This window comes from Bubalus bubalis, chromosome 1, assembly GCF_019923935.1.
Source record: "Bubalus bubalis isolate 160015118507 breed Murrah chromosome 1, NDDB_SH_1, whole genome shotgun sequence".
Taxonomy (NCBI): Eukaryota; Metazoa; Chordata; class Mammalia; order Artiodactyla; family Bovidae; genus Bubalus; species Bubalus bubalis.
In genome coordinates this window covers 124,497,570-124,525,482 of record NC_059157.1, presented here as the reverse complement: position 1 = coordinate 124,525,482, position 27,913 = coordinate 124,497,570, and the positions used below count along the sequence as shown (strand labels likewise).

General features: G+C 44.4%; 1 protein-coding gene across 11 annotated transcripts in view; it reads left to right on the top strand.

The window, feature by feature from the left end:
* LOC102391153 (LIM domain containing preferred translocation partner in lipoma) overlaps nt 1-27,913 on the top strand; it is a 756,640-nt gene that overhangs the window by 41,847 nt on the left and 686,880 nt on the right. For 2 of the 11 annotated variants that reach the window (XM_044937624.2, XM_044937882.2), the window contains exon 2: nt 5,292-5,392. The exons of 7 other annotated variants lie outside the window; for them this stretch is intronic. The gene's annotated coding sequence lies outside the window, so the exon portion shown is untranslated. Of the gene's footprint in view, nt 1-5,291; nt 5,393-15,971; nt 16,118-27,913 lie in introns of those variants that run through there. 2 more of the 11 variants (XM_044937920.2, XM_006068960.4) reach the window with 2 other exon arrangements.

The window sequence follows — 27,913 nt, the reverse complement described above, 5'->3', positions numbered from 1 at the left end:
AAGAAGCTTTCTAGAAAAAGAGGGAGCACATGGGTCAGAACACTAGTGTGTAAAACAGCAGAGGACATGACTGGATGGTTGAGGGACTTAAGAGATTTTGGGCCAGGTGACTGAGCATAGCAGTGCCATTGAAAGAGCAGGGAAGAAAGGGGGAAGGCAGCACATCTATTTCACCCTCTCCACAAGAGGAGGGCAAGGATACAGGGGCGGGGGTGTGTGAGGTAGTTCTTAGGTTTATTTCAGGCGCAGCGGTTCCTCCTTATCTGTAGGCAGTATGCTCCAAGACCCCAGTAGGTGCCTAAAACCATGGATAGTGCTGTGTTTTTCCCTGTAAATACATATATCTATATCTGTATCTGTATGTATAAACTTCATCTATGATAAAGTTTAATTTATAAATTAGGCCAATAAAAAAGGAACAGCAATAATAAAATAGAACAGTTATAACAGTATGTTGCAATAAAAGTTATGTGAATGTGGTCTCTTTCAAAATATTTTGTCGTATAAATTTAATGCCTTTTCCATCTTAACTGAGAACTTATCACGCACTGTAGTGATAACTTTTGTAGTTTGAGTTGCGGCAGCTAAACTAGCATGGGTGTCATTTGCCTTCTTCACAATTTCATGTGTAGAAGATTTGTTCTTCCTGTAGATCTTAGCGATCTCAGCATACAATGATTATTTTTTATTACATGGAGAACATTTCACCTTTTCACTTTACACATTCTTTTTGGTAGATCTGAATCGCAAGCATCACTACTTTTGCGCTTTGAGTTATTATTATATAAAAGAAGGATGACTTGAACACAAACGCTGATACTGAGATAGTAGATCTGATAACTGAGCCAGCTAGTAAGTGACTAAGCAGCAGGATATGCGGGACGAAGGGTTGATTCACTCTTCAAGGGATGACTGAGCGAAGTGGCCTGAGATTTCATCATGCTTCCCAGCATGACCCTCAATTTAAAACCTATGAATTGTTTATTTCTGGGATTTTCCGTTTAAATTTTTTGAGCCACGTTGACCTTGGATAACTGAAACAGCAGATAAGCAGGGAAGATGGTAGTCACTGACTAGGGCCAGATGTAGGCCTATTGCAAGCATTGTCTCTAATCTCCCAGGAGGGAAGGATTTTTATCTTTCTCCACTTCATGGGTTAAGAAGTCAGAACTCAGCAGGTAGCTTGCACGGCATCATACAGTGGGAGGAACAGGATTGAACTCGAATTTGTCTGACTGCAGAGCCTGAGTGGTCCACCCCTACACTGTGTCACTGCTGTGCGAGGAACAGGTGGTTTTTCTTGTAACTTGTAACAAAACTGGAGGCATCAGTGTTCTCATCAGCAGAATGGGGATCAGAGTCCCTGTTCCAAGCATTGGCAGAGCTCGGGGAACAGGGAACCTGGCTCGTGCCTTCTAGTCCCCTCAGCCTGACCGTCTCGGGGGTGATACTTCAGTTTGGCTCTTCTGTCATCCCTGAAGCTCTGGCTTGTCTTCCCCTCTCCTGAGACCTCCTCTTGAAGGTGACAGGCAGTGTGCTGATCTCATGGACACTGCATATTCCCAGTCTTGTGACAGGGCTTTCTCAGAGCAAATCAGTAACTTGGTTCCTGCTTAAGATTTGGCCTCTCTTGTTGCTTGACTTTAGAGAGAGAATGTGTTGGTCTTGTGTCCTTCATATTTCTTCCTCTCCGTCAGTGTTTGTCTTCTGGAACCCCTCCCCCAACAATAAAGCAAGGAGGACAAATAGACCCAACTGAGGGCAGCATAGGGTGGAGGGGAAGAGCCCAGGCATTGAGCCAAATGACCTAGATTTAGTTCCCAGCTCCGCCACTGTGTGCCTCTGTGTCTGCCTTTGCCTCAGTTTTCTTGTCTGTAAAATGGAAATAACGATAACAGCACTTATTTCATAGGGCTTGTTGGAAAGGTTATATGTGTTCATACTGGTAACACGCTTGGAAAGTTGCCTGGTACATAACAAGTGTTTGTTAATTGACAACAACAGCACCATTTTATAAATGGCCCTGTCTTCTATGGTCAGGATGTACTACTGTGTTCTGGTTTTTCTTTAAACCCCGGCAGGTAGGGGCACTTCTGCTGTGTGGTCAGCACAGAAAGGTTCACATGTGTGGTCAGGTGGAGACTGGCTGTGATGGCTGGTTTGCAGAAGAACTTTACTGGCTGTGGAAAATGTGTGGCTGAGAAATACCAAATAAAACAAAGATTTGTCTTTTGCTAGTAGAACAGAGTTTACATTAGATGGCATTTACAGCTTAGTTTATGTATTTAAAATTTTTCCTGGTATAATACTCTGCAACCTGTGAGCCAGTAGTTTTATCTGGCTGGGTCAGTCAGTGGGTAATTTTTAATTTGGCTTTTAAACAAATCAGGGAGACAACAAAAGATTTGGATCCTGACCAACAGAATTTAAGGCTCCCCTGTGTCACTCACGCAGAGTGATCCCATTGGTAACCCTCTCTCCACTGCTCTGTCCACTCCCTCTTCTCCATCCAGAGACCTCCACTTTGTCTTCTTGTTCTTATTGTTTCTTTGCCACTAAAATTAGGTGCTGGATGGTCAGATGAGCTCCTTCATGTCTGGGGTCTGTGAGTGGCCCTCATTCTTGGTCAGGTAGCTGCAGAATTTTGAAGGAAGTTTTTGTTTGTTTGTTTAATTCAGGTTTGTGGATGGTGACCCTGGTCAACTAAAGAAGCAAATTGATCATCTTAATTTTTTTCTCTCCATTTGGCAGTTGTGTCCCTAAGAAATCTTCATTTCCGCTTCACACCTTTTCAAATCTCCCCCAGTATTTCTGTGTCTCATGCTCAAAAAGCTGAATGGAACCAAATACTTATTACCATTCTGCTCTTGGAAGTTGGGTGGAGACTTTAACTGTTACATTTAAGTGGTCAGTCTAATGCAAGATGTTTTCTGTGTCCCATCTGTAGAAAGGCCTTGGAGCCCTCAACCATACCATTTCCCATGCTTACTCTAGTCCTGCCCTTGCACTTTGAAATCTCTACTTAAGGCTGATGATCACATCTGTGATTTTTGAAGGGAGAAGGGAAGAGTAGTGGTGTTGGAAGTTAAAATACTAATGTTAATGTAGCCACGCAGTTAATTGTTTTTTTCCGTGTGCATGTAGGTGTGATTGAAGTTTATAATATGGTAAGTGCTTATGGTATGTATTTATAATACAGGGAAACTTCTTGGAATACCTTGCTTCTGTGTAGTACTTTAGTGTTTTGCTATTTTGAGTTTCCAATGAGTGTATGAGATATGCATAGTTGGCGTTGTATTTTTATGGTGGAGAAAACAGAGGCTCAAAGAGGTAAGGTAACCTGCTTGAGATACATGTGCATGGTAGGTCTACTGATCAGTGTTTGACAGAGTTGTTTTGCTCTAAGAAAATTAGAGAGACTGACAGTGTTTTTGAATTTCTAAGGAAGAGAGGAAGTTTAGAAGGAATGGAAGTTATGCTGTTTATATTAATATTAAGCTATCCCAAGGCCCCAGTCATAATACGCTTCAAGACTGGAAATTTAAAGTGCTGTTGATAAAGGCAAAGAACCATGGAGACTTCACTAAGTTTTCTCAATTTTATGACAGTCCATCCGTCTGTCCTTCCATCCATCAACTGTCCATTCATTTTATCATATTTAAAAAAATACAATATGTCACCTTCCATGCTGTGTTCTGACTGATTGAAACAGAATGACATGTGCCATTGAGGATTTAAAATGTGGTCCAGTTCAAATTGAGGTGTGATATAAGTATAAAATATCAGATTTCAAAGGTTTAGTATATAAAAAAAGTAAAACATCTTATTAATGGGCTTCTTAGGTGGCGGCTGCTGCTGCTGCTATTGCTGCTAAGTCGCTTCAGTCATGTCCGACTCTGTGCAACCCCATAGACGGCAGCCCACCAGGCTCTCCCGTCCCTGGGATTCTCCAGGCAAGAACACTGGAGTGGGTTGCCATTTCCTTCTCCAATGCATGAAAGTGAAAAGTGAAAGTGAAGTCGCTCAGTCGTGTCCGACTCTTAGTGACCCCATGGACTGCAGCCTACCAGGCTCCTCCGTCCATGGGATTTTCCAGGCAAGAGTACTGGAGTGGGGTGCCATCGCCTTCTTAGGTGGCACTAGTGTTTAAAAACCTGCCTGCCAGTGCAGGAGACATAAGAGATGCAGGTTTGACCCCTGGGTCGGGAGGATACCCTGAAAGAGGACATGGCAACCCACTCTAATATTTTTGTCTGGAAAATCCCATGGACAGAGGGGCTTGGCGGGCTACAGTCCATGGGGTTGCAGAGTCGGACATGACTGAAGTGACTTAGCACACACACACATCTTATTAATAAATCTTGTGTTCATTATTTATGAAATGAATATGGGTATATTGGATTCAATAAAATATATTATTAACATTATTTTTGCCTGTTCCTTCTTGGCTTTTTAGAAAGGTGGCTGCTGGAAAGTAACAAATTGTATTTGTGGCTTTCATTATACATCTACTGGGCAGCACTGTTCTCAAGCTTATTGCCTAGTGGAAGAAGTAAGACATACACTCACTTACCCTTCTCTGATAACATGCCATGCCTCTTCTTTGCTTCTCTGTCTTCACAGTTGTCTCTCCTCCTTTTGGCATCTTAGCCCATTTCAGTCTGACCTAAGCAGCTCTTGTGCAGGTCTATGGGGCTAAGTTCATTTCTTGTTAGCACTGCTCTGGTCTGGCTTCTGTGGTATGGTCATTCTTGACCATGCTTGCTCCTTGACTTACTTCATTCTTCCCCTGCATCTCCATCTGTCCTCATGGTTTCTTTGCTGGCCCTTGTCCCCACTCACATGCAGAGCTTTGTCTTCAGCTTCCTTCTATGTTTGTGTGCTCATGACCCTTAGGGGGTTATACTGGGTTTGGACCTCCTGAATCCCAGACTTACATATGTCAGTGCCTTTTGAATGTTCTGATTGGAAATCTTAATGTTAGCTTTGTCTCTTATTGATAGCGTTATTACCTTGCTGATTGATAGCAATGTCTGTCTACTTAGTCAATCAAGCCTGGAAATTGGGACTCATTCTGGATGCTTCCTCCCCTTACTTCAGCTATGTTTCTATTCATCCTCAGACCTTCCTGCGTCAACCATGGTAACTCCTCATACTCAACCATCTGTTGTTTAGTTGCTCAGTCGTGTCTGACTCTTTTGTAACCCCACGAACTATAGCCCGCCAGACACCTCCATCCCTGGGATTTCCCAGGCAAGAATACTGGAGTGTGTTGCCATTTCCTTTTCTAGGAAATCTTCCTGGTCCAGGGATTGAACCTGCATCTCCTGTGCTGGCAGCCTTGTTCTTTACCACTGCGCCATCAAGGAAACCCTATATTTACCTACTAGAGGTGAGTACACCCTGCCTGCCCACTCCACTTTTGCTGCCCTGCTTCAATTCAGACTCTCGGCATCTCTCTTCTGCAGAGTTTCAGTAATACTCAATTAACCTTTGTTTTCTATTGTCACACTCCTCCATTCCATTCTCTGTTCTTCCAAAGTGATTTTCGAAAAACATACACATCCATTCATACCAAATCTCGGTTTTAAAATCCTTTAAAGGATTAAAATCTTTTCTCGTTGAGGGTGAAAATCCAAAACGCTTGCATGAGATAGAAGACTACTGGGAATTGGGTCCCAGCCTCTTTTCATCCTTATCTTACTCATCTCAGAGATCCTGTGCTCCTGGAATATACAGGGGATTCTCTGCAGCCTCCACAACTTAACACAGTTTCCTTGTCAAAATATCGCTCCTCTCCCACCTTATCTGGATAGCTCACAGGTTCCTTTCAAGATTTTGCTCTGATATCACCTCTGCTTGGAATGTACCTCTGACCTCCAATAGTCCCACTTTCCCAATCTTTGCGATTTATTGCAGTTGGTTGCCTTTCCTTGAGGGCAAAGGTTATTTTCCTTTCCGTTTCTGTATCCTCAAGTCCAAAATAAGTGTGCAAGTGATGTAAAACAGGGTAGAGATAAGGCATTGTGGAAATTGGATGGCAATTCAAGGTAGGTAGGAATGGGGGCAGGGAGGGCCCCAGGAGAAGTGTCATTTGAGCTCCACCTTCAAGTCTGGTGGCATTGGGTTGGGAGGATGCAGAGGACAGATGCCCTGGTGCTCATCATCACTGTGCTCCGTTCTACAGCACATAGGAATATGGACGGACCCCCGAGCAGGACCATCATCAGCAGAGTAAACTAAGGAGTGTAGTCTCGGGAGTCCGTCTGGCCCAGTGTCTGTCTTTGGTCCTGAGCTGGACTCTAGAACTCAGCAGAACCTCCTTCCCCCTGGGCAGGGCCAGCATGGCAAACCGGTGCCCCATCTTTGCTCATGATCTGCCCAGGAGAAAAGGAATGCAGGAAGGTTGCTTGAAGTTTAATCTTTACTTCTCCTTTGAAGCTGCCTTTCTGGAGAGCAGAGAGGTGACCTCAACGGCTAGAGCTGGAAACAGCAAAATGAGTCATTCCAGGCCCTAATGAGGTGCCTGAGGGACCCTTCCTGGGAGTGAGGGTCAGGTGAGGTCGTGCTGTGCCTAGGGTGAGTTTTGCCTCGGGGCTCCAGGCAGCACTGGAGCAGAGCTGAGCTAATTTTACCCACAGGAGCTGACTGTGCTGAAGGGCAGGGCTTATGACATTGGCTTTATCATCCTCTGATACCCAGAGAGCTCCCAAGGTACAGCCCCGTTATGTCTGGACTGCTTTTCCTTTTCCCGTTTAGTACCTTTGTCCATTAGGTATGCATATTAGGAAGCAGGACGCTGAGGTGCAGAGCTGTGGATTTGGTGGGAGGCCACGCAGCAGGGTTTGGATTCTGCCCCCACCCCTCACTTATTAGCCACCTGACCTTGGGAGAGTTACAGAATCTGAGTCTCAGTCTCCCCATTTGTAAAACAGGGCTTAGACCTGTGCCCTAAGATTGCCCCTAGGTCACACTCTAGGTGATTCTTAGTAAGCAGTCATTGTGTGCCAGTCACTCTTGCAGCTCGTTTGTTAATAGTGATCCACCGATCCTCTAAACAAACTTTGAGGAAGGTTAGTCTATTGCTATCCCTGGAGAACCCAGGTGGTTCAGTGAATGAATCTGCCTGCCAATGCAGGAGGCAAGGGTTCCATCCCTGGGTCAGGAAGATCCCCTGGAGAAGGAAATGGCAAACCACTCTAGTTTTCTTGCCTGGAGAATCCCATGGACAGAGGAGCCTGGCAGGCTACAGTCCATGGGGTCACAAAGGTCAGACACGACTGAGTGACTGAGCATGCACGTACATTTGACAAATAAGGAAGCAAGGGCAGGATCGGACCTTTCTGGAGGCCTCCTCTCTGGGGCTGCCAGAGCAGATGGCCAGGTGTGTAGCCAGTATGCCTTTGAGGTACAGAAGGATTCAGCGGCAGATCTGGAAAACAAAGAGGTCAAGTCAAAGAGTTCTCAGGGAAGAGTCAGTAATTGTGCCATAAATGTACTTCATTTTATATCAGTAGAGTTTCTCTTGATCCTAAGCTAGTTAATGACACCTGCTGCTTATTTCCCTTTGGTCTGTTTAGCTCATCGCACTGAAGTGAGGTGTTTTTTCCCTTCACAGAGGCAAAAGAGAAGGACTAGGTATAGACAGACATAGATCTCGAGCAGATCAGAAATAGATAAATGGATGGTCAATTAATTGATCTATTTTTTCCCCCCTTCTTGTGTGTATCAGGCTTAAGTGCAGGAAGGACATTTCACATACTTTAAATGGAAAGGGATTAATTCACGGAAAGAGATGCTAACAGAATTGTTGGAACGGTTGGAACAGTGGGAGCCAGAAGAAATGGACTTTAAGAATTTATTCCATAGTCACAATCCAGGGAGAAGGAAGGTGGGATTAGGAAGCCCCCACGGAGACTGCTGTTACTTTTCTCAATATCCTCATGCTTATTGGCAGTACTCCATTATCAAGTAGAATGACATTGTGACTCATGATTCCAAGGTGTTGCTTGCCCGAAGAAATAGCAGTAGGAGAATTTAGCCTCTCTTCCACCTTCTAAGTCTCACATAAGTACATCTTATTCCTGGAATCTGATCTACTAGTTTCAAGGGAGTATGGGAAATGTAGTTTTTGGCTGTCTTTTTCTGTGGCACAGGAGGGCCCTTCAGAGGGGGTAAGGGAACTTGGAGCCAATTGAGAAAGTATATTAACCAATGACTGTCATTTCAAAATACCCAAGGTTATTATCCCCAAATATTTAATATGTACAGCTAATTCTAATACTATAATATAACTGATAGAGTGTTCTACTTAATATTTTGTTTATTTAAATAAAATGAATAGCATTAATATACCTGATATACTTAATATCCCTCAAAACAGGTCATTTGTCCAGTGTCTGAAATGAATTCTCCTTAGTATTGACAGCAGTGGTTGATTTGTAATTTTCCAGCTCATTTTAATCTCCTCCTGAGAGTAATGCCCTGGACAGTTGTCTTGTTTACATAATTTGTGCATAAATGTTTATTAAATGCTTACTGTGAGCCTGGTGCTGTGCTAGATTTGGCACTGTGGGCAGAGATAAGTCACAGATTCTCCCATTGGGAGCCCTCCCTGGAAAGAGAATTTGTCAAGTGCATAGTGAGAACAGTACGAGGAAGGCCACGATCCATGTCCTAGATAGCAGGCTGAGCAGCCAGAGGAGAGAGACTTCTGGCTGGACTGAGAAGCAAGGGTGGTTTCATGCAGGCTGACGGGGGCGGTGCATCCCGTTAGGGGCTTTGTGCACGTGGGGCAGTCTTTTCTGTCGTGTCAGTGCTGGGGGCCAGACCACCATTGTCCTTTAGTGATCAGACCCAGAGATGTTCGGTAATCCATGAGACACCGGAAATGACGGCCTTTCTTCAAAGATTGATCTCGTTCCAGCTGAGAGCTACCAGTAGGCCTTGAAGGATGTGTAGGTTATCTTTATTTGATATTGGCTTGGAAAAGGGTAGCAGGTGAAGCATAGGCAACAGAAGCTAAGAATTCAGTCCGAATAAGGCAAAGAATATGTGCTGAGTGGCATTGGGAGGGAGTTTGTGGTGGAAAGAGAAGATTGAATCTGAGTTATTGAGAAGCTTGAGGTATTAGATAAGGCACTTGGACTTATTCTGTGGCCATTTAGAAACCATTGAAGCTATTGGTGCAGGGTTCTCAAGAGCAGAAACCTAGCTTCATCTTATTGCTGTGGATTAAAGAGATATCGGAGAATCCCAGGGATGGGGGAGCCTGGTGGGCTGCCGTCTATGGGGTTGCACAGAGTCGGACACGACTGAAGCGACTTAGCAGCAGCAGCAGCAGCAGTGATGCTTTTGAATGAACAAATGTACTGTACAAGTTGTGCACAGGAGTTGGACCAGTTGCTCCTTGAGTTTTGCCAGATCTAGGTTCCTGTGGTCCTGGGAGAGCCTGGCAGTCAGCATTTGAGCTTTAGGAAAACACACAGCGATAGCGGCGTGCTACCCAGAAGTCTGGATGTGGATCCAGACGCGAGTGCTGTGGTCAGGCAGCAGTTGTAGTTGCCCATGCTAAAGAGAGAAGCTAGAGTCTTCAGAATCTTGAAGGAGAGGGATTCTTCCATTGCCCTCCCTTGTGAAGCCTACAGGCCATGTAAGATGCATACTGCGCAGTCCGCATTAATGCTTGTGCATCTTGAGCTTATTAAAAATCGCCAATCAAGCCAGCAATCTGCTGACAAGGTTCACGCACTGTGACCGTGACTGCAGTTGTTTTCGGGAGCAGCCTGCTGTCTGTGTGGTGATGCTACCACACGGCGCTCCCTGAGCCATCCTGTAGAGTCCCGGTGGCTTACTGACACTGCGGTCAGTCCCTGTTCCTTCTTGTGGGATGGGCGTGGGAGTTTGGGAGGGAAAGCTTGGGATAGAACTGACCAAAGACATAAGATGTTACCCTTGTTAATTCCCCTCTAAGGCTGCATTTCTGAAATCTGATGAAAGGGAGAGAGAAAGGGGTGTGCAGATATGTGGGATGACCTCAGAGCCCTCATTTTGTGGCTCCAAGAAGGAAAGCCACGTTCCCAGGGCCATGCAGTGAGCTGGCTGGGAGGTCGGCCCTTTTTTTATAGCAGGGTTTCAATTGCATTCATCTTTTGCGGGAGAGTGTAGTGTGTATGGACTCTGGTGCTAACCTGTGCTTGGCTATCAGCTTAGCTATTGACTATATTCTGGACTCTCAGGTTCCTCGTTTATAAAATGGGTGTCATGGTCATATCTTACATTAAGTGTTTAAAAAGGTGCAGCATGTGAAAAGCTTTGTTGACTGCGAAGAAATACAGAAATATTTCTGTGATGTGGATGTTATGGACCTGTAATTGGTGGGACCATCTTTAAGAGAAAGGATGGCACAGTGAAGACACTGCAGCCTACACCCTGATCACAGAACACTCCCGGGGCTCCTCTTCCCCATGTTACAGTCAAGAGAGCTTGCACTTAGATTTGCAGACACAGGTCTAGAGGGAAGCATGGCTAAATCTTAGAGTTGGGAGGAACTGGGGGCATACTCTTGCATGGTATCCTCAATGACAATATCATGGGAGATGTGATTGGAAAGATGGGTTGGGGGCCCATGCAGGAGGCCCTGAGTGCTGGCCTGAGGGAAATTGGACATTATTTTTTGTGCAGTTCAGAGCACTGGTGAGGGGTCGCCTGGGAAAGTCATGATGAAATTGGGGGTTTACTTGGCAGCACCTTCAGGATGTTCAGGGAACCTGGGGCAAAACTCAGGAGAGAGATAGGGAATTTTGTAGTTGGAGCAGGGACCTCAAGGTGGGATGATTCCCAAGTTTGGGGGGCATTCTAAGTTATTTTTTTCAGTGGCTCAGCTTTTTATTTTAGGTTATAATAAAAATGATAATAGTTGTATAAATTTAGAGCTGTGAACCTGTCAAGAGTTTTCACACGCATTAACTCCCTGGTTCTATATAGCATCATGAGGAGGTAGAAGGTGGGATTGTTCTCATCCTTTCTTTACAAATAAGGAACTTGAGGCTCAGAGAGTAGGTGGGATTTCTCAGGTCACCCAGCTGGTCGGTGTGGAAGCCAGGTGCTAGGATGCCAAGTCTGATGCTTTGTCCTATGCCAGTGATCTGGGTCAGTGGTTTCCCAAACTCACCTTTTCCAACCTGGATATCTTGGTTGACATCCTTGGAGGCCTGAGATGGCCGTGGGTTTCAAAGTTCCCAGAGACAAGATGTAATATTTTCAAAGATGAGGTGTAGGGAATTTGGGACAGGAAATATGTTCCTGCCTTTAGCCCTTTGTTGCCATCATATTGTTTGTGTAGGTGGAGATGTTCATGAGAGCAAGGAAGGAAAGAGATGGGCTTCTGCCACTTGTTGAACATCTTTTTTGCCCTGGATGCAATGCTACTTTTTTTTTTTAAATCTGTGGACACACATATATTTATAGATGTAGTGATCATAACATAGTATTTATTGTTGTACTCTGCTAAGCCACTTAGGTGTTAATTCTCATAAAAACCTTATTAGGTGGGTAAAAATATTCTTTCCTATTTTATAGATGAGAAGACTGAGGCTTAGGAAAATTTAAATACCTTGCTTCTGAGAACACAGATCCTAAATAGATTATCTTCGAGGTTTTCTAATTTGAGCTCTTTCTTCCCTGCTATACCAGGTATTGCATGTCTCACTGGTAAAAATGTAGAGCTGCTTATCAAGGAGGTACATCTCTGGCCTCCCCCTTTTCCTGTCCTACCCGCTTCCCGCTTTTAGTAGCTGGCCCAGATATCTGTCCCTCCCATCGAGGGGGACCGTTCTTAAGTCTCTTGTCCTGTATTATGGTTAGCCTTTCTCTTCCATGCTCGTGAGCTCCTTGAACTTGTCTGCATCTCAGAGTCCTTTTTTGTAGCATCCCTGAAGATGCAGGCACATGCTCATGGTGAGAATCACACATCTATGCAACAAATTAACCGAGTACCTTCCTCCAACATTAATCACAAAGAAGCAGATGATAAAATGCAAATCCAGAAAACAATTATTGAGCTGTGTGTGCATCAGCCTTGGGAATGGATTTCTGGGGACCATCTGGGCCCTCCATAAATGATGTGCATGACTTGGATCTTTGCAGGAATGGAATAGAATCCTGATGACTTTGGTGAAGGCCTGAAGGTAGCCAGACCCCCACCTGTCCTCTCAGAGCCTCCTGCATGCCCTCTGGCCCCGGTGACCTGCAGCGGGACCACTAGAATGGAATTGGGCTTCTCTGCAGCCTGGGCTGCCAGCATACCGGGCTGAGCCTCTGTGAACTGGGCCGGAGGTTTAATGGGCTGGAGATTTCTTTTGGAATCTGCAACTTGAAATATCCTGTACTCTTGATTAATTCATGCTTGGGAGCTTCCTTAGTGCTGTCTGGTAAATAGCTCCGTACCATACGTTTATTTCTCTATGGTCTTGAGGAGAGACTGGAGCCTGTGTTTGTAACAACTTCTCCAAGGAAAACATCGCAGGTCACGTTTTCGGAACTGAGGCTCTGAATGGGGGTTGGAGTCTTCCTAGTGCTCATCTCTATCATTTGCTTGTAGCCAAAAGGGGCGAGTTTGTCTTGAGTTGTCCTGTAGATGTTTGTGATGTGGCGGTTGAAAATCTGACAGTTGCTGCTGAGTTTCAACTGCATGAGTGAGTAGTGTATAGACAGAACCCTGAAAGGACATCGAATCATTTCCCTTCAATTCCCAGAGCCTTGCTGTGTCTTTGTCTTGAGAATGACCTCAGTGCTTTTTTGTGTTTACAGTGGAATGCACAGTCATTGACAAGTAATCACAATAATCCTCTACACTTTGGTAACGTGTACGTGTTTTCCAGAGGGTTTTGCTCACATTATCTCATTTGATTCTTATTACTGCTCTGAGTGGTAGACAGAGGGGCTATCTCTAATTTTCAGCCTCTAAACTGAGGTTTAGAAAAGTTAAGCAGTTGGCCAGAAGTTGTACATTTTGTATGTAGAAGAATTTAGAACAGTAATTGTAAATAGTCCGATTCAAATCAACATCCTTTTCACTACTTGCTGTTGGTGTGATCTTTGGAGTATACTTACATCTTACTTAGCCTCACTTTTCGTATCACTACAATGGGTATAACCCTCCAGGGATAGTTGTCAGTAATGATGAAATGAGACTGTCTGGAAAAGCACTTACTAAACAGTAAAGGATGTGATAATGTGAGGCATCATTATCACAAGTACCTTGAATTCAAAGAGTGCCACGTCAGAACAATGGCAGAAAAGAGCATTTTTCCCCCTATTTTGTAAGGACACTGAGGTCTAAAATGGTGTTGGCGGTTGTCAGGGATCACGAGCTCCCAGCCCTGTGATCAGCACATTGGCCCTGGTGCCCTGCCTGCAGGCCACTTTGTTATCCTGAGAGCGCTGGTGTTGGCAGGGTCCTCTTTTCTTACAGAGCTTGTTCTCAGTGTTCCTTGGAACAGTCCTGTATCCTGGAGACAGTTTTGGGTTGGCCAGACTGGAGAGCAGGAGTGGGGAGCTGGGGACAGGATCTGCATTCCTGAGCTTCGTCCACAAAGGGTGGAAATGTGGTGTGGCTGATGGCGTTGAGGTGGATGAGGAACTGACCTCAAAGTCTGTTTTCTGTCTTTTCTCGTGCAGAGTGGGCTGCTTCACATTAACACTTATTGGAAAAACCCAGAAAAGATGGCTCTCAAGTTGGCAACAAATACTTTAGGAGTTAGTGGTGTGATATGGTCAGGAGGCAGCCCAGGGGATTGAAGAGTGAGATCTTGGATAACTTTATTTCTAAGTCCATATTCAATTACAAAAATTCCAAGCCTATGAGACAGACAGAGACACAGGTTGTTTGTATGGTTCTAAGAGGCAGAATAAGGAGCCAGAGTTTGAAGTCCTGGGAGCCATGTTTATTTCCATATAAAGAAGAACTTTCTGCTGGAAAGATGGAATTTACAGCTGCAGAAGATACCGATCTCCACCTCACTGGAGACCTCAGGGATGCCTTGAGAGGGCTCAATAAATAGGAGAGACACTGGGCTCAGTGGCCTTTATGGTCTTTTCTTCACCTAAGATCCCAGAGCCAGTGGTTCTCAGGGGTCAAGAGGAAGAAAGACACATCTACATTAAAGAATGAAGGGTTGCTTTGTGAATATGGAAACCCATCTCCAAATGCTACTGGAAGAATGGAGGGTAGCTACAGACCTTTCATTCTGATTTTCATTCCTATCCTGGTGGCTGCCTCCTTGCTCCCTGGTTTTCAGAGTTCTCAGGCCATTCTTGGGCAGCTATAAATATTTTCCATGGGATATCTCTTTCCTCTGCTGAAATGTTCCTGTTGGGATATTGGCAGGAACTCTGAGCTCCTGAAAAGATGACAGTCTTTCTGCAGAACCACCAAGTCTAATGGTTGGTTTAGTCTCAGTTACAAGCGAGGGACATCTCCTTACCCTCTTCAGGCCTACTTCTGGGCCCTCCTGGGAGTATTGCAGTGGCAAGAATTCTATGCTAAGTTCTGGTTCTGACATGTGGCAGGTTTTCCGATCCTGTTGCCTTACCTCGTTTACTTATCACTTATATTTGTGTTCATTCATTAAATATGCAATAAATAAGAAATACTTGCCATTTTTTCAGGTACTTGGGCATGCTTGCAAAAATAGAAAGCAAGTAATCAAAATAAACATCAGGATTATTTTGATAGGCTAGTAGAAGCTGCTTTTAGATCTGACATAGTTGGACAATTTGGGGATGTCTATTCAGTTTGTAGGTGAGAGAATATATAGTGCAGGAGAATGAATTTGTGCAAAGTGGGAAGGAGTGACTGATCTGGGTGTGAGGCTTGGGTCCTCTCATTCCCTGGCCAATGCTGTTTATTGCTTGATGGTTGCCTGCATATGAGTACAAGCAGCCTCATACTGAAGGCCCAAAAGCCAGTAAGTGGGTGATAATTCTGAACAATGGCTCATCTGACTTACAGAAAGTCTTTACAGCCAACAGTAGGGCAAGATCATGCTAAGGAGTAGAACCTCTGGGAAGCCAAGACATGGATTCCTTCTCTGAGCAGACCCCAACTTCCCCATACTGCCATTTCCCCAGCATCTCATCTCTCTTTCTTTTCTCCTAATTCAGTCTGGAGTCATTTCAGATCAGATTCATCCCTAATTGACTTCACTGGCCCAATTTAGTCATCAGATACTTTTCAGGACCTTGGATTGGAATTACTCTTACAAACCAAGGGAATTACTCTTACAAATTAAATTGGGCATGTCACCCTTCTGTCCCTCTCCCACGGTGTTCTCCTGGAAGTCTAGTTTTTTTCCTGTGTCTTCTTGCCTGGTGCCTTTGTTCTATGAAGAACTCATGCAAAACTAAGTTCCCAAGAAGACTCGCAGCCCAAGGGAGTTAGGAATTGGGGTGTAAGGGTTGTTTGGGGACTCACCTGCCATCAAAAGAGCTGCAAGCTGGGTTTTTGATGATCTCTTCAGATGCAAACCTCCCCCACCCCCGCCGAACAACTGCCCTTCACGCAAATTAATAAGTTAACTTCATAAATGTACTTGTATTCTAGGTGGCCCCATTCCTGAGATGAACTTAAAGCCTTTCAACCCAGCCACTTCCCTGTCCTGGCAGGAGAGCCTTTTTCCTGTAACAGGAGAGCCTATGGAACAGCTAAGACTACTTCTTTGGGGGTTAATCATTCACTCCCAGTAAGGAATTCTGTCTTTAGTGGGGCATGTTCTTCAAGTGCCAGAGGCGAGAAGGGTGATTTTTCTGACATCCTCCAGGCTGCTTCTCCATATATGGAAATGTTTACCCACCACACTGATCTATTGGAAGGGAAGGAGGTGACTCAGGGTTTAGGAGAAGCAGGATTTGAATTCTTGTTTCCAGAAACAAAGTTGCCCCCCTCCCCCCTCCCCCTCCCCCTCCATTCCTTTGCCCCTTGTTCTGGGAGCCAAGGAGAGAGTGTTTCAGTCCTTCCCCTCGGGCCTGGGGACCACCTCCTTGCAGTGGGACTCAGGGTGTGTGAGAGAGAGTGAGTGCCAGTGGAGGGCCGGCTGCCTGTGGGGCCTGACGGCGCGTGAGTACATCAGTACTGCCAGAGCCAGTGGCATCTGCGCCCGCAGACCCTGGGCTCAGAGTCCGAGGGCTGGCTGGCTTGGGCGGTGATGGGACGCGGCTGGGAATGTGGCTGCTTTCATTTGGGGAGTGGACGGGTGCTTCCCCAGGGGAATACTTCTCACAGTGGGATCTAGAGATGCACTCCGACTAAGGACAAATTCTATTCATATATTAAAAATTAGACAGCTGTACCTTCTACCTGAGGCCTAGGTTAAGCTGGGGAGAAGGATAATTTGGGAGTGCTGTCCTTGTCCGACAGCTGGGACTAGAGCAACAGGCCAGAGGGGATGTTTATTAACCTTTGGGGAGGGCTAATTTTATCTTGAAAAAGCAGAGCTATGGTTGGACTTAAGAGTACGCAAAAGGTTGCTGTGGAGCACTGGCATGACATCCAGTCTGCAGTAGATGCCCGGTGTGCGGGACACTGTGTAAATGTGATGGACTGTCAGAGCTGGAAGGCATCTTAGGCACGATTTTATTGATCTGTTTCATTTTACAGGGTGATGGTGGGCAGGGGAGGCCCAGGGGCTCACCTGCCTCCCAAGTACATGGCTGGTTAGGGAGATTAGAATACAGGTCTTTTCACTCTCAGTTCTTCTTCCACTGCACTGAAGCTGCCCCTTAGGCAGAGGCGGAGAAGATGCCCATTTTGTAGATGAGGAAATTAGAACTCAACATGCCAGAGGTGCACACACTTACTGATTTCATTTGTGAGAAATTGACAGCTGGAACCAAGTTCTCCCAGGTCAGATCTCTTCTAATCATGTTACATAGAGTTAGAGCCCTGTCTTAGTTGGTTTTAAAAAGTTCACTTTTTTTTCCTTCTTCGATTTCTACTTACCTTTCTCTGCTTTCAGTCATGTGAATATGGTTTGAATGTGAGCTGCTTCCTTCTGATCTGCTTTGTTGCCTGAATCTCTTGTTTTCCTGAAAGAGGATGATAGCTTGTCCAAGAGGAGGAACTGAATAGCGAACGCCTTTATTTCAATTTCTTCTGTGGCACTGAAATTCTGCACGGGCCTTGAAAGAAACTGATCAGGGCTTTCCATTTTAGCCTCTACCAGTATTATTAAAGCTGCAAGAATTTTGGAGTGTAATTCCCCACCACAGGTGAGTGCTGACTCTCAATAGATTTTAGACACACACACACACAAACTTCTTTAGCTTTCTTTGATGTGACAGCAGCATTTGACAGAGACCAAGAGGGCACCACCATGTTACAATCCCCCAGATGCTACAGAGCCATAAAGAGTAACTCTTTGCAGTCAGATTAGTTTCTGATCAGCTTGGGGGCCCTCCTCTAACGCAGGAAAGATGATCGAGATGTGTTTTGGAGAAGCACTTTGATGTCGGTGGCATTAGGTGGCAGATCATAATAGAGAGGAGAAAGTGCTCGAGACCTGAGTCTGTGTGGTCAGTGAGAAAGGGAGGGGAAGCAGTTCTCTAAGCTTCTCTGAAGCACTGGGGAGGTGGGGACTGGCCTGGGACTCCCAGGGACACGCAGGCACCCTGTTTCCTCCTTCCCACTTGTGCATGGGCCTGGTTTGTAGGCTCTGTTCACCAGGTGGGAGGAAGCCACCTTGAAGCCTGATGGCTTGGGATGGTTTCCCTTTGTGACGTTGCCGATGGGCACTGAGAGGTTAGGGTTGATAGTACCAATGGGAATACTATCCCTACAAACAGGGAGAACTGATGTGCACTGGCTGCTCCGTGGGTGCCGAGCACCAGGCTGAGCACTTGCCCTACACTGATTCTCCACGATAGCTACCTGTGAGTAGGTACTATTTTTTGGTATGTATTTATTTTTTAAAAATTTTATCTCATTGAAGTCTAGTTGTTTTACGATGTTGTGTTAATTTCTACTGTACAGCCAGGTGATTGAGTTGGCTCAATTTTTCATTGCTTTTGATTTTGGTTGAATACACATAACCGTTTTTACTGTCTTGACCATTTTTGAGTGTACAGCTCAGTAGTGTTCAGTACAGTCATATGTTGGTCAATCAGTCTCCAGAATGCTTTTTATCTTGTGGACTGAAACTTTGTATCCATTAAACATTTACTTTTCATTCTCCCCTCCCCCAGCTCCTGACAACCTTCTGTTGTTTGTCTCCATGGATTTGACTTCTCTAGGTATCTTTGAAGAAGTGGAATCGTACAGTATTTGTCCTTTTGTGATTGGCGTGTTTCACACAGCATAATATCTTCAGGATTCATTCATACTGTAGCATGTGCCATAATGTCCTTCCTTTTTATGGCTGAATAGTAATAAGTTGTATATATACAGCACATTTCATTTATCCATGTAGGTATTATTTCTTACCTCAGTTTTATAGTGGAAGAACCTGAGACTTTGAGGCTTTAATAAGTAAGTTGCCCAGCATCACTCAGGCAGTAGTGGAGCTGGGATTTGAACCCAGGTCATGTGGCTTCAGAGTGCATGTGACCAGGAGGAAGCAGTTAGTAGAATTCAGATGGCAAGAGTATGAAAAACCAGGGTGATTCTCTCCTGGATGGCAATACCTTCTCACATAGTGTTGTGACATTTCAGTAATCAAGTATTCCTAGGGACCATATGTACACAGATATTTTCCTCTGGTTTATATTGGCTTCTGGGTAACTCAGAGCCACATGCGAAGCCTATATCTAGCAAATGGTATGAGACGTATGGCCCTTATCTTTTGTAACCCTTGTCCTTTTCCTTCACTTTATTTTTCCATCTCCCTTCCCAGTTTTCTTACTTAAAAAAAAAAATCACAAGCTATGTACATCTTTTGTCAGGTAGTTCAGATTCTTTCTGGAACAAGGCAGAATATATACATGAGTGACATGTTGTCAGATATTTTTGTTATTTTTATGGAAAGACACTAAAGGTGGGATCTTCTCATTTGACTCTGCTGCTGATTCAGTGTCTAACTTGAGCAAAGATGCATGCACCTTTCTGAATCTCAATTTTCCTTCCTGGAAGATGGGGCTGCGGTTGATGACAGCAAAGGTTTTTTCTACTCAAGGCACTCCACATGGTTTATCTCCTTTTGTTCTCCCAGTACTCCCACAAGGCAGGTGCTGTTGTACCCTTTTTACTTGAGAAAAATAAGGGCTAGAGAAGTGGGAAAGTTCTCCTAAACTCCTGTATCTCCTAAGTGCCAGCATCAGTGATCCAGGATGTCAGCCACAGTACTCGCCTACTGCCTTTAAGCAGCCTTTAAGGTTTCTGTCATCTGTGGCATGCATTCATCTACATTCATCAAATTGTATTAAATCTTTATTGGGTTCCCACTTATGTGCCTCATACTGTTCTGGGCATGGATCCAGTACTGGGTTTGAATGAAGAAAAAGACACAAAACAAAGATCCCTTGGAACTTACATTCTAGAGAGATATGTGGAGGAGGCAGATGATAGATGAACATGTAAACAGCAGAGAGTGATAAGTAACGCTGAGGAGGGTTCACGGAGGATGCCCTGCCTATGAGGGAGTGGAGGAGGGGATGATGTTTAAGTTGAGCTCTGAATGCTGGGGAGCCAGCCATGGGCAAGTCAAGGGGGAGAGCATTATAGGCAGAGGGCAGGGCCAATACCAGGTCCGTGGAGTGGGAATGAGTTTGTATTTGAGGAACAGAGGAGCCCAGTGTGCCAGGAGGGTGGGCTGCAGTGGGGGAAGCATGGGATGAGGGCAAGGCAGGGGCTGGGATGTGTCAGTGAGCTCAAGAAGGGGCTTGGACCTCAGTCGAGTGCTGGAAGGCATCGGAGTTACATTTACCAGAATCACTCTAGCTGCCGTGGGGGAAGTGCATTGCCAGGAGTAGAAGCAAGCAACAGCCCAGGGTCACAGTGATTAGGAGGGTCCAAGTGGGACCAGAGAGAAGCGAGCAGATTTGCTCAGGACATGCTTCCGAGAGATTGTCTCCAGGATGTCAAGACCAGTCTCCTCAAGAGAAATGTCAGGTTCAAGTGGCAGGAATCTGAGAGACCCCCACGGAGGCACAGTAGGGGTTCACAGCCTGGCAGCTGGTTTGGACTAGGAGGTTCTGAGTACTCTCTGCTTTGATGTCTAGCCTGGAGCTTCTGGCCAAGGACTGGAGGGCAGTGGCTTCCTGCCTCTGACTTCCTGGCTGAGGACTGCGGGAGCTGCACAGCACAGCGAGCTCCACAGTGAGCCCAGCAGGACATGCTGCTTCCTTTGCTCTCTCTGGGTATTTGTATAAAGCATTCTTTCCCATCAAGAATAGAGAACATCCAGAGTGATGCTGACTTTATGGGCCATATTTAACATAGTGTTTCCCTTTGATGTGTGCTCTGTTCTTGCAGACACTACTGCCTTGCATAAACTCTGTGGTGAGGAGCCTTCAGCCGCCCTGTCAGATGGATTTAGAAGGCTTGGTGGCGGCCCGGAAGACCTGGCGCTTCAAAGCCCTACTTTGCCTTGGGGACCCTCGTCCATGGGCACCCCCAGCCCTTTTCTTTTATTTGCATTTGAATTCACACTTGCTGGCCCTTGCCTCCTCCCTGTAATTCCTTTTAATGGGCTGGGCTTTCCTGTGAGTACTCCAGTTTTCAGTGGAGAAACTGGCCTCAGAGAAGTTGGGTGATAGAGGCTGAGTCACAGAGAATGCACTAGGCCGAAATGACTTAGTACATGTCTCATGGCAATTTTATACTGCACTCTGCCTAAGCCTGGAGATGCTCAGAGATCATAGACAGACTCATCTGAAATTCATTCCTGAAGCTTCACAAACTCCTCTTCAAATAGTTTGCAGTCTATAGTTATCAGGGCTTTAAAAATTTTTTTTTTTTTTTTGGTAAACTTTTTTTTAACAACATCTCTTAAAAACAATGTTTTGTTTTTGCTCACATTTGAAAATTTCTCTCCTATTACCCATTCATTTAGTCACCAAACATTTATTGAGTTCTTACTGTATGCCAGGCATTGTGCTAGGTGCTGGGGATGGATTCAGAGATAATTTGGAGGCGTTTGGGAGTGGATAATTACAGCACAGTGAGATAAGTGCTATAATAGAGGGATATATAAAGAGCTAGAAATAGCACTATGAATAACATCTCTGAACAAACTGCGTTCTTTTTTCCTTTTGGATTATTCCCTTATGTATATTGCCCAAAGTGGGATTACTGGGTCATTTAAAAGATGAAAACAATTTGGCACAAAAAGATGTAATGACTTGCCTGGGGAATACAGCTCAATTTTCTATGGGGGGAAAATTGTTGACAAGTCCAGATTTAGATACTTCACCAGGAGAATTGGGCAGTTTTTGTACTATTCCTGTCAATGTGGTGGTTTTAGGGGAGCACCTCTTTTCAACATGTCACCTCACATGTAGAAACACGTGTCCTTATATTTAATCTCACAGATCCCTTGTTGATGCTCACTACCTATGTATTAATAAGTATGGTCATTTCCATTTTATAAATGAGAACGTGCCTTTGTTAAAAGGAAGTGACTTGCTCAGGATTCCATAGTTAATAGTGGAGAATCGAAACATCAGGTGTAAGATTTTTTGATTCTGTATCTTCTATCCTGTTTTCCATGCTCTTTTTACCAACTGAGGCTTGGGCTGGGGTTACTTTGTTCCAGTGAGGGCTTGAAATTCATTTAGTGATTGTAGAAGCTCTTCTCTAAAAGGTCAGAATACATGAGATAGGTATAGAAGTCCTAACTTCCAGAGGGTCTGGTGTCCTTCTGTACATTGACCTGAAAGGACCTGAAGGCCCGTTATTCCTGACCCTGGCTCAGGTCTTGAAAGGTTAATGCATGGCCTTAGCACTGAAGCGCAGAATCCCAAGGAAAGCTGAGACCACACGACAGTCCTGCTTTGAAACATTTATTGTTTTTCTTGTATACTCGGCTGTATGCATCCCGACTTTAAATTCACTTATTTTGTTATTCATAACATTTCCCTAGTATTTTTGGCATTTAAGTGAAAACTTCTACCCCAGGTACCCATAATCAGACAGCAGTACCTGTTCAGTGTGAACACCCATCATTCTCCCAGTCTCTCATTTAGTCACCTTCTGCCATAACTCATGCTGTTCCTTTTGCTTGAGATGACCTCTCCCATCTTCATCCCTAGGACTCCTGCTCCTCCTATAAAATTCTGCACACATACCCCCTTCTGAGTGGACACTTCACCTTCTGAGTGAAGTAACCTCTGGTCACTGCCCACTTCCTGCCGTCCACACTCCCCCAGAATTGGTCTCTTTGTTCTCTGTTTTGCTGACTCACAACACAGTGGGCTCTGAGGCAATAAAGTATAACCATGTGATGCTTATGAGCATGGCATCTGGATTTGAATCTTGCTGTAACGCTTCCTAGCTGTGTGATCTGTTAGGCCAGTTAAGCTGATAAGTTTCCTCATCTGTCAAGTCTGTACAAGTAATCACGGCAACCTACAGTGTTGTTTGGAGGATTTGTATTGTTATCTGTGCTTCTGCTATGGCACCCACCATCATGTAGTCTTTCTAGAGTGGGAGCTATTTAAGGGCAGGAAGGGAATTACACCTTGCCTGTGCCTTTGCCTTATGGGACCTGCCACAAAATCCCCTTTAAGGGAAAGGATTCCATGTAACATCCCAATAGTGTCAGTTCAGGCTCATATGTAGGCCCCAGTAATGTGGTTCCAGGACTGTCCAGGAGCTCTATGACGTGGTGCTTCTTGCACACACAGTACGTGCTGGATAGACTTCTGGCTCCTGCTTCTTGAGTGACAGGAAAGAGGCGTGAGCTTGTGTTTAGCCTATGTTCTTCTGATTCATCAAATTGGATAGCTTTGTCATTTCCCTGAAGGCAGAGTGGAAATCCTGTTTGGAGCATGAGACTTGATTTCTTTTCCGGGTCTTCCATGGGTGAGCATTCTGGACTAGAAAAAAGGGTCGATGGAGGTGTGGGTTTGGGGCAACACTAAGGGCCACCCGCTCCTCTGATGTCTCTGAGTGGGGCCGCAGAGAAGTGGTCCCGCCCCAGGAAACTTTCCTTCAGACCCTCCTAGCTGTGCTATGTCTGGAAGCTGACCATGGAGGGGATTCAGTTCCAATAGCTCTACCATTTCACTTTCTCTTGTGTCATTTTTCAAAATGCAATAGCCATGAGCATCAAGAGCCTGACACAGAAGGTCTTCCATGTTCTGGCCACAACATTCCTTTCCAGCCTCATGTCCCACCACTTCCCTCCGTGTTTTCTGCCACTGGCCTCCCCAGATTAGTCACTTTCCCCGAGAACACCCTGAGCTCCTCCCTCAAGGCCTTAGCACATCGTGTTCCCTGGGCTGATTTCCCGCCTCATACGTGGAAATCCTCTTGTGTGCTCAGGTTCAGTTTAAAGTCATCATCAGCAGGGCTCTTCCTGACCTTCCAAAGGACACCCGCATGTACTGGTATTTTGCACACTCTTCTACTGTCTTGTTGTGTGGGAGTGTGTCCTCTGTAACCCCTTTGAGAGCTCAAGGCAGGTCCAGCTCAGCGCCCACCTCTGCAGGGCCCATACACAGTGCCTCCAGGGCAGGAGGTGCTAGTGAATGTCTGCTTTGTGCACCTCTGAGCGCAGGGCGTCTGACATCGTGGCAGTTCACGGTTGCGCCGGGAGTTGGGGTAGGGGTGTGTGTTCAGAAGCTCATACCAGGATTACCTGCGATTTGTTTCATCATGAGCCCAGACATTTGAATTCTGTTTTTGAGTCACTCTGGTATCAGCTCACTCTTAACCTTTCTCTGGCCTGCTTCCCACATAGCTGGCAGATGTCTTCTTAGCGCTCTGAACTTAGGGCTCTGAACTTTTTATTTCATGTAAGAACATAGCAGCAAGATCATATGGCAAGTCTGTTTTTGGTTTTCTGAGGAACCTCCATACTGTTTTCCATCATGGCTTTCCAGTTTACATTTGCACCAAAATGTAGGAGGGTTCCCTTTTTTCCATATGATCCAGAAATCATGTTTGGACAAAAGTATAATTTTGTGGGTGTGTGTTTGGACAAAAATATAATTCTAAAAGCTACATGCATTCCTGTGTTCATAGAGGCCCTATGTGGATAGCCATGACATAGTAACAATCTAAATGTCCATGAACGGACGAGTGAATAAAGAAGATGATGTATATATATATACAATAGAATACTACTCAGCCACGAAAAGGAATGAAATAATGCCATTTGCAGCAATGTGGATGGACCTAAAGATTATTATACTAAGTGAAGTAAATCAGAAAGAGAAAGATATCTTAGGATATCACTTGTATGTGGAATCTAAAATATGACACAGATGAACTTATCTACTAAACAGAAACAGACTCAGGGACGTAGACAACAGATTTGTGGTTGCCAAGAGGAAGGGGAGGTGGAGGAGGGATGGATTGGAAACTTGGAATTAGCAGATGCAAACTATTGTATAGAGAATGGATAAGCAAGAAAGTTCTACTGCATTGGGGACTATATTTAATATCCTGTGATAAAACATACTGGAAAAGAATATGAAAAAGAATACACACACGGATATATGTAGGTATATATCTAAATCACTTTGCTGTACAGCAGAAATTAACACAACATTGTAAATCAACTCTACTTCAATTAAAAAATAATAATAACAGTGAGGTGGCATTCAAGAAAGATCTACTTGCTTTTAAGGTGAATACTTTTCAGTTTAAAAGTTCAGACTTTATTTTTTATCCCAAAGCTCCTTAAAATGTGAACATAGTGGATTATTTTTCCCAGGTATATTTTTGCCTCTAGCAGAATAGCTGTCCATAGTATAGTTTTAACTGCAAAATAATAAAACTCAGGTTGTGGAGCTTGACTTTTGAAGACTTGAGGTCAAATTCCAGCTTTACCATTTACTAGCCCCCAAACTTCTTGACCCTTAGTTTCCTCAGTGGACAATAGGAAATCTTTCTTATAGGGCTGATGGACAGTTTAAATGAGATCTTGGGCATTAAACTGAGGTTTTTACTACTGTCTGGCTCATCAACTGATTTTGAAGGCCATCTTCAAAACTGTTCCAAAGAGTTTGCTTTTGGTGGAAAACGTTTGGATATTTATGTTTTCAGGTATGTGTTTTATTTTGTTTTATTTTTGGATGACAAGATAAATGAATTTATAGTCATGGGACACACAGCATCTAACAGACTTAGGAAGCATACATGGCTTACAAGACTCAGTTGTAGTTCTAGTAAATTAGAACCACAGAATCATAGGCTTTGAGAAGTTGTAGACAGACCTTGGAAGATGAGGATGAACATTGGTTAAGGTGCACTCTGTGCAGACTCTGTGCTTTGCATGCTGGTATGGAATCCCAAGAAATGGTTGCATACACCTTGATGGGTAGGTGTATTAGACCCATTTTGCAGACAGGAAAGCTTGAGCTCAGGGAGGTTGAATACTTTACACATGTCCAATATCAAAGCCTTGAAGTTTGCCTTGTCCTTGTGATGGGCTCTAAAATCCTTTCCATTTACAGATGTGATAAGATCTTCCTTTATCCTCTCATTCCACAAGTTCTGGGCCAGATAAAGCAGTGGAATTTTGCAGTCTTGGTGTCCCATAACTTATTTAGTGAATCTAGAAGAGGGTCTTGACTTTTCCTGCCAGGAATCTGCTCACTTGAAGCTCCTTTGATTCATTCGTCAGGGTTTACTTCTCTTTTTCCTTTTTGGGAAGATCCTTGTCATGGGCCAGCTCCACTTTTGAGGTCAGGAGTGTATTTGAAGATGACTTCATATTTTCTTTAAGAAAAAAATTTACAGGTGGAAATTAAATTTGTTGAGCATTTCCCATCATCTCCTTCAACATATGGTGGTGGGAAGTGACAGCACGGGCTGGGAAGTAGGGAGTTCTCACCCAGAATCGGTCACTGACCAGTGAGAAAAGTTGGGCCAAGCCTTCCTCCTTTGGGGCTTCAGTGTCTTCATCTGTAAACAGTGAGGACACCATTAGGTGATTTTTAAGATTTTGAAACTCTGCATGTCTTGTGGTGTCAAAACCATCAATTTCTGCTGAGCTACGTAATCCTGCAGCTGTTTTCTCTGATACTTTTCAATCTTTAGGTTTAATCTATTCCACAATGTATAATTTTTTAAAGGGATGCTTTTATAGACACTTCTGAAATATAAAATCGGGGGGGTAAATGGATGTTAAAAAATAGAAAACAACCAATTAAATAGTGTATAGTATGTAATTCTCCTTGGAAACTTAGGAAGAAATTGAGGAGCACTTTAACAACTGGTAATTTAAATTGCATTTGAACTCTGCTAATGGTTTGTTTGCAGAAGAACTTCAATCATTTCACAGCGGTTCCTTTGCGAAACTGCTTGTTCTCTTTATGGAAAGGGAGAAAAAAATTATTGAAAGAGAGGTTGACTATGGAAAAGGGGGACCACATTCATTTGTGCTTGGAGAGAAGGTAGCCAGTGCCTGAGACATTGCCCCAGGGCCATGGTGGAGAGATTTACCTTTCCGCAAAGTTTGAAAATCTGGGGAAGTCAGCTGCCCTTTGCTGCTGTTGTAGAAACTGTTCTGATTGATGTCTCCCTCTGCAAGGAGAAGCTTAGGTTTCCTGGGGCTTGGAGTTGGGATCTTTTTGTTTTTCTGAGATTGCACTGTCCGCAGGGCCAGTATTGGCCTCCTGGTTCTCCATCCCTCAGTGGCTTTGACAATTTGAGTGCCCATGAAGACCACTAGTTCTCAGGAAATGCATTGCTTTGCTGCACTTACCTTGATGATAACTCCGTTTTCTCAACTTAGTTTTTTTTTTTTTTTTTTTTTTGCTATCGGGCTGTATGCAAGAGCTTTAAACAAGTGTTCTGAGGTCTGGGTGTGTAAGTCCTGGTTATCCTTCAAAGCTGATTGTGTGGCCAAGGGCAGGTCTCTCTGGCCAGTGAATGTCAGTCATTTCTTCTGTTAAAGTGGCCATAACTCAGTCCAGGGGAGCAGGACCCGAAGTGGAGCCTTGGGCTGCCTACCTCTCACTGTGCTTTTGGGTGGCCACCTCCCCGCTCTGGTCCCCAGTTTCTCCTCCTGTTAGTTGGAAGGGTTGAAGTGGGTCATTTTTAAGGTCCCTCTCAACTTTGAGCTTGTATAGGTATTTGAAGATTGAATGAGATCATATTCACAAAATGATTGTGTGATTGGGTCAATAATTGTTTAAAATGACAACAGTGAAAATGGGAGTAGTCATTTTCCTGGTATGTGGATTTCCCCTGAATCTACATTTTATGACAATCTGCTCCCCTAGAACACCTGTCTGTTGGAATATATACTGCAGGATTCTTGACAAAGTAGTACTAGTTCTTAATGAAATAAAGTAACGAGGACTTACCAGGAAGCATCAAGATTGTCCAGCCCTCTACTGCCCATTGACTGTCATTTTTTAGGCAATGAAACTATGGTTCACAGCAGCTACTGGATCCCATAGTTAGAAATTTGTCTCCAAACTCATATTTTTTTCCTCTTTTTATTTACTGTAGTTCAGATTTTGCTGTTAATTTTTTCTTGCCTAAAATGTATCTAATTGATCTATCTCTTTCACTTTTGATACTATGATAAAGCTATTCCCCCACTTCCCCCCAAAGCTGAGGTATGAACATTGGGATACCAGCATTCTCTTTCTGCATCATTCTGAGACATATTAGTGAAACAGAAGTGCCAGGAGCTGTCTGGTGGCTTAGGAGATACAGAGATCAGCCACTACATTTGTGGGTTTCAAGCCTGGTGTCATTTCCAGTATGGTTTACCCAGCAAGCTCATAAGCTTGGGGAAGT